The sequence below is a fragment of the Macrobrachium nipponense genome, chromosome 26 (assembly GCF_015104395.2).
Source record: "Macrobrachium nipponense isolate FS-2020 chromosome 26, ASM1510439v2, whole genome shotgun sequence".
Classification (NCBI taxonomy): Eukaryota; Metazoa; Arthropoda; class Malacostraca; order Decapoda; family Palaemonidae; genus Macrobrachium; species Macrobrachium nipponense.
Window position 1 is genome coordinate 12,410,612 of NC_087215.1, and position 7,500 is coordinate 12,418,111.

Consider the following 7,500-nt stretch of genomic DNA (forward strand, 5'->3'; position numbering starts at 1 on the left):
GTCTTAGTGTTATTACATCTTAGTGTCTGAGTGGTTGCAATCACCTCAGCCGGTAACATTATTCCACACATTTTGGAATCCTCCATTTGCCGCCCCACAAATCTCCACCAGACAACGCCCACATATAAGTGCTGCTGCTGCTGCTGCTGTTAAACAGCAACTCCCACGAGCCCGCGAAACCTTCCCCCCAGCAATGCCCCGCACTTTACAGCGACCCTTCATGGAGATGAAGGGCGCCTTAACGGTCCCTCATGAAGGCTAATAGGGTCAGTGGACGGGCGGCTCCCCCCTAAAGACCCAATAATGGTTCCCGTTAATCTCTTCGGGATTCTTGCGACGTTATGGTACATGACGGGGCAAAATGGCATCGTGCAGAGGTTTCTGGGGCGCGGAAGGTATAGGAGCTCTCGGTTAAATGGCGTTTATGGGCAGTTGAGAGCTTTCTTTCGGTTCTGAAGCTTGGCTGATGAATCAGAGGAACTTAGGGAGTCGGGATCTTGTTCTCTCTTAGAGACGAAACGTCTAATGGAGAAGTTAAAAGCTCGAACTTTAGTCTTTCATAATGGTGAACATTCTCCTACTTAGAGCTTTAAAAATCTTGAGATACGAATTCTAATCTTGCAGAAAAGTGGTGCTTTTCATATTTTTTTTTGTGTGATTGAAGTATTTTGGTCTCCATTACACTTGATTTTAATATGTGATGTTTAGTTTTGGGTCTTTCTCAATAGTCTGTAATTTACGGTAAGGTTTTCTGTATATATGTTTTATATTCATATATACGTTTATATATTTCGCCTTGCACGTAATCTATTAATAGAATTGATACAAATTCAGGAACTAAACGCCATAATATCTTGCAACGTGATTGTTGATGGCTGATTATTTTTTTATTATTATTATTATTCTAACCGAGGGATAAAATCTCTTTTTGTATCTTAGGTTCGTTTTGGTAACTATTTTTTTGTAATCATTCCTTTACCGCTCAAATTGATATCGTTAAATCGGAAATAATTAGCTTTTCAAGGGATTTGAGAAAATCAGTTACTTTTCTTGATTACGTTCAAGGCTCCTTCATTTCTGAAAATGCTAAGAAAACATGGAAAAAATCATATTCATTTCGCAGGTGATATGGAATAAGGACAAAATAAATCCAATGCCGACGTCAATAGAATAATTTGTTAAGAAAACCTAGACCCATATTTGTTTCCATTTTTAGTTGACATTCCACATTTTATCTCGTATTTACACATCTCCGGGAATCGAGTCTCTTCGCCTCGGTTGGGGGATCCATCCAATGAAGACGAGCAACAAAAAACAAAAAAAAAAAATAAAGAGAGAGAGAGAGAGAGAGAGAGGAGAGAGAGAGAGAGAGAAAAAAGTCCCCAAACCCCCACCCTTTTTAACTCGATAAGGTGAACCGAAGTTAAAAGTTTTTGATTAATGTACGCAGGGTCTTATCTGGGTCTTTCCACCTCGTTTACACTCTCTCTCTCTCTCTCTCTCTCTCTCTCAATGCCATTTTTTCTAATGGAGTATTTATGTCTATTGATGAAATAAGTTTTGAATAAACTCAAAAAAACACCGTTCGATGTGCCCATCGAACAATATTTTCTGTGTGTGTGTGTGTGCGTGCATGTTGTTGTCTGTGTATGCATGTACGGATATCTACCTACAATTATTCATAAGACCAGTGACCATAAACGTGTCAAGTTACTTTCATGTATGGCGCCAAATACGAGAAACGGATCTGCAATATCCACCCAGACATTCTCGTGGGTCTCCTACAGCGCTGTTATGGAACCCTTAATATTTCTTCTCCGTTGTGTTACCCACAAAAAAGAAATTTATATATAACTTTATTATGCGTGTATAATCCGCGTGTTTGCGACGACGCGTAACTTTATGTATTTGTGATGGAGTCTGTGATTTCCGTCTCTTTTATTTCGCGAGTTGTGAACTCCACCATGACGCATTTGACTTTTTTTATTTATTTGTTTTTTTAGTTTCTTTTCCTCGCCGTTAATTTGATCTTTTCTGTGATGGATGAGGTTTCTTTTGGGCTGTCGAGGGATGATAAAAAGAGTTTTCTGGAAATAATAGACTAAGAATTTACTACATTTATCACATAATTTTGAGTCTTAATAATTTATATTTATTTTTATCATATGAGTCTGGGCAACAACAGCTTGACGTAGGTGGAGATACAGGAGGGAGAATAAATTATAGATTATTTATCGCTGGTATTTCTTTTTTTTTCGTTTTTTTTTTCTAAACGAATTTCTGGTGACTTATATGTACAATTTTCAAAATCGGAATGTTTAGTATTGTCGAAAAATCACTCTATTCTGTTATTTTATAGTATGTTTGTAGTTATTCAAACTCCATGTAATATGTTATAATGCCAAATTCTGATTGTTTGTTTATTAGTTAAACAAACTGACAATAATTTAGTTCTTTCAAGAAGGAAGTCGATGTAAATATTAACTTGAATTAACCGAACCTATCAAGTTAATCAGATTTTCCTTTGGTAGTTATTTACGTATCAGACCTCATGAAGTCTTGCAAGTCTCCCTAAATATTTTCCACGTGCTATTAATGCCGTTTTGCTTTGTTGATTTCAGGAAATTGCAAACCCATTCACATTGGTCCTTTTTCATTGAACTTACATCTACTTGATCTTTGCCTTTAGTATGTCGTTCTCTTTGAAATGGAAACCGTCCTTCCTCTCTCTCTCTCTCTCTCTGATACACACACACACACACACACACACACACCACACACACACACACACAACACACACACATATATATATATATATATATATATATATATATATATATATATATATAATATATATGTATGTATAACTGAATAACGAAAGTTAGGAACGTGATAAATCCATAAATAAAGATATATGCCACGAGGGAAAATAAACAACGGAGTACCCTTTTACCGCCCCCCCCAACCCCCACCCCACACCCTACCCACCCCCTTAAGAGTGTCACTGTTCCACCTGAAGGATTATTTTGGAAACCGCTTGGCCTCGCAAGATGCCCAAGTCTCAAAATGGCCAAAGAAGCTTAGCTAAAGAACTTCTGCAGTTTTGAAGTGATGCTGATAAGTTTACCTCAGAAGAAGGAGTTTGTTAGGCATTTATTTTTATTTTTTATTTATTTTCTATTTGCTTCCTTTCGTTTCTCTTGTTGTTGATTTCATCATTCATTGCCTTTGATTAATTGGTGGTATTTGATTCTATTCACAAGTGACAATGTTTCCTGTTCTTCCTTTGAATTCACAATAGGGCGAAGAATCATAGATAAGAATACGGTTCATTTCTGAATAATACTTTCACTTTTCATACTTCGATGAAAACTGCACATTTCTGCTTGAAAATATGACCACTGCTTACAGCCACCCAACGGGCGGTTTTAACTTTTCGCTACTCCATTTAAGCTTAGTTTTCATATCCGTCATTTTCTTGTGAAGATTAATTTTTTTTTTAATTTTTATGCAGTTCATGCTCATGATGCAATAGTGTTTTGTTTTTTAAATATTGCTAAATCATAGTTTAATGGTGCTCCATAAGCATTTAACCTAACCAGATTCAGATGAAAAAATCTCACTGTTCAATCTCATCACTGCCTTATCGGCAAAGATATTATATCAACCACAACCCAATCGAATTTAACTAAAAAAAACTATTCTATTAAAAATGTGTAAGTCAACTTTTCTGGGGTCCTTTAATAAAGAAACAATGAGATTATTAGTTACTGCAGATTCCTTGTTGTTACCCTTTATATATATATATATATATATATATATATATATATATATCTATATATATGTATATATATATATATATATATCTATATATATCTATCTCTCTCTCTCTCTCTCTCTCTCTCTCTCTCTCTCTCTATATATATATATATATATATATATATATATATACACATATATGTGTATATATATATATATATAGATATATATATATATATATATATATATATATCTATATATATATATATATATATATATATATATATATATAAGCACTTTCCTCCGTAAATGAAAAAGCGTTCTGTAAAGTTTCAATTTCCGAAATGTATTGGATGGATGCATTGGAGAATTCCTTTGTTGTTTTGCTGGAATCCATTTCGTTTTATATTTGTATTTGTCAAAGTCTTTCCTTCAAATTCGAACTAGCTTTCTTTCATGCGTAAAGATGGAGTGGGCGTTATGTCATGCGCGTGAATATCTCTTCCACCTTCCTACTTGCAAATTTACAGCCAATTATAAAATGTAATTTAGGCAGTTACATCAGTCAGAGCAATACCAGTTAAATCCTTCCTCGGCCATATTGAAAAGGAAAAAGAACTTTGTTTTTATATGCCTGCAATTGTTTGTTTTATTAAAACCACCGTAATGCACTTCCGTCTGTCATTCTCTGATGACGATGATGCAGAATCTTTAACCATCTAAGATGTTTTTAATTATTTTCAAACAAAAGTTATTTAGAAACCGTTTCGCAGGAACAAATTCTTTGATATGGATATTATATTGGTATTTATAAAGAAATTTAGCTTTGGATCAAAGCTTTGGGAAAAGAGAGAAGAGAGAGAGAGAGAGAGAGAGAGAGAGAGAGAGAGAGATTATTGAGCACTTCTTTGAATTGGGGACAAGTCAGGCTAATCGTCCTTCTATGGCTACCCACGAAGATATTAGTTTCCCAAGAATGAATTCGAGTTTTACATATACTATATGTACACACACACACACACACACACACACACACACACACACACATATATATATATATATATATATATATATATATATATATATATATATATATTTATATATATATATATATATATATATATATATATATATATATATATATACACACATATATGTATGTATGTGTGTGATGCATTAGCAGATTTTCCTTTTATATTTCAGTCTCTGTAGAATTGACTCGTGTTGAGATCGTAAAATAGTTTGTCGCGTGTATGGTATGAAATTGTGAGTTGAACAACCGCCACATTGGTTTGGCATTTATTATAAACAAATTTATTATAAAGGTCTTCCTCGCATAACATTATAACGGTAACTGTAATTAGCTGTTTTTTGAGACTGATACTTCCGGGGAATATAGCGTTTTCTTTTTGTGCATTACTATCATTATATCTCTTGTTACCTTTTCTTGATAAATGAGAGTCGGATAAGGATTTAATCACATGAATGATCACATTAATTATCTGAAATTCATGACGTTTCAGAAACTGCTATTGTGAATTTAAATTCTAGAATATTCAAGATGTGCCCATAGTTCAATTTGTTTTCTTTATTTTGGTCAAATGAGCCGCATCATTAAGAGCTAAAGTCAGTAGGTTCCGTTTGCACAGATGCCAAAGGAACGGGCATGCTATACCCTTTTTTGCCCAGACAAAAAACAAAAATAAATAAGTAAATAAATAAACTGAAAAGAGGCGGAAGAAGAGACGATACAATGCAATTAACTTCGAAACTTCACCAACACTTACGTATTTACAACCAGCGCCATCTCTTGACTGCAGAAGTAACGACCATTCACATTTGAATATTGAATTTGAATGTATCTAATTCACACCCGAAGGCAGCAGTTACAACTCATGAATATAACAGGATAAAAAAGGAAATAAATCTGACCGTATATTTCAGTAATGGGGAAAGTCATTGGGTTAAGTCAGTAAGAGAGACGAGTGGAATGTGTCCTCTGTTGTGCTTAAAGACTCATAACGGAAGAGCAAGATGGCCCCCAAATGGAACCTTTATGGGGCATCGGAATGAAATGGATGAAGAAGTCGGAGTCATCTCCCAAAAGGGATCGGAAACGTCGCTGGCTGAATGACCTCGCGAGTTTGGTTCATGCCTGGACTTTCCACTTTAGTGTTCGTTTAAAGTGGATTAAAGCACGGAAAGGAGATCAAAAGATAATCTTAGGTAATAAACACAGTAATGACTAATATATATATATATATATATATATATATATATTATATATATGTGTGTGTGTGTGTGTGTGTGTGTGTATGTGTGTGTATGTAATGTGTGTCTGCTAGTTTGTATAAATAGGTATATATGGATGGGTGTTTGTTTGCGTAAATGCATTTATAACGGTTAGAATTGAAGCTTTTGCTGTACGTACACTGGAATATGCTGACATTTCCATATTCACACAACCACAGCAAAATGAATGACAACGAAACTTGCCTAATGATATCTGAGAAGCGGGAGCAGCAGGAACATTTAATCTTTCACGTCCTTAAAACCTAAGACAGCCGGTTACCTTTCTGGTTACTTCTTCTTCTTGAATAATTCGAGTAAAATATCCGGGAGGGAGCCGAAGGATCCTCGACGCTGGTTCCAGGCTTCTCCTCTCAGACATCCGAAGCCAAAGAACTTCGACGATATTTCTGCCGATAGCGTTTCCGAGTCGTGTTTGGAGGCGCCCAGTGAGTTGTACGCTTTATCCTGGTTCCCCCTAAAAAGCTTTTTTTTTCTTTTTTTTTTTCTATTTAGTTTTTCTTTTAATCGTCGTACTGCGTCTCCGTTGTCTGGATCTTGGAGTAGAATAGTGGGGTTTTGTTACCTGTCCTATTTTCTTTGACTATCTGAATTAACCCGCCATCTTTCCTCGTAGCTGGAATAAGTAATAACGGTTCCTTTGTTAATTGTTCTTTAATTTTCCTTTCTTCTCAATTATCATTGGAATCAACGGCCTTTTTTCCTTTTCTTCATTATTTGTCTAATCTCCACTTTTCCTCATAATTAACGAATCTGCGATAATTGTAATCTCATATCTTCTTACTGGAGATTACCTCATTCATACTCTCGTAATCACCTTTGCATATTGTGCAGAAACCAGGTGACTCATAATGATATGCAAGGCAAATAGGAATTATAATGATAATCATAGAAAACAATAGTAATCGGGGAAAGTCATAAATCATATTGTCAAATTCCTGTGCTTTATAACATTATAAATAATAATAATAATAATAATAATAATAATAATAATAATAATAATAATAATAATAATAATAATAACGTACAAAATTAAGCTAAACGAAATAAATTCCCCGGCCAGATACCTCGAAGAAACAAAAGACAAAAACAAGAGGAAATAAGAGATTTTCTTGTCATAATATTTCCATCTGCAAAAGAGATTGGAATTTTGGAATCGGAAAATCACTAGAACAGTTCTCTTTCATGAAGACTGAAGTCTCTTCAGAATGTTTTAAGAAAGGTCGTGTTGCGGTGTTCTGCTTTATGCAGTTAACACAGTATTCTCTTTTCAAATCTTTTTTCGTTGTCTATTTATTCTAGTATTTTAAAGTATTCATATATAGTAAATTGTGTTTTAGCTGTTCCTTCATTGTAAATGAAAGTACCTGATAGTTTTTCTTGAAATCGTGGGAATTAAGTGTAGCTTTTAGTTTTCTGAAAAGAAAACCA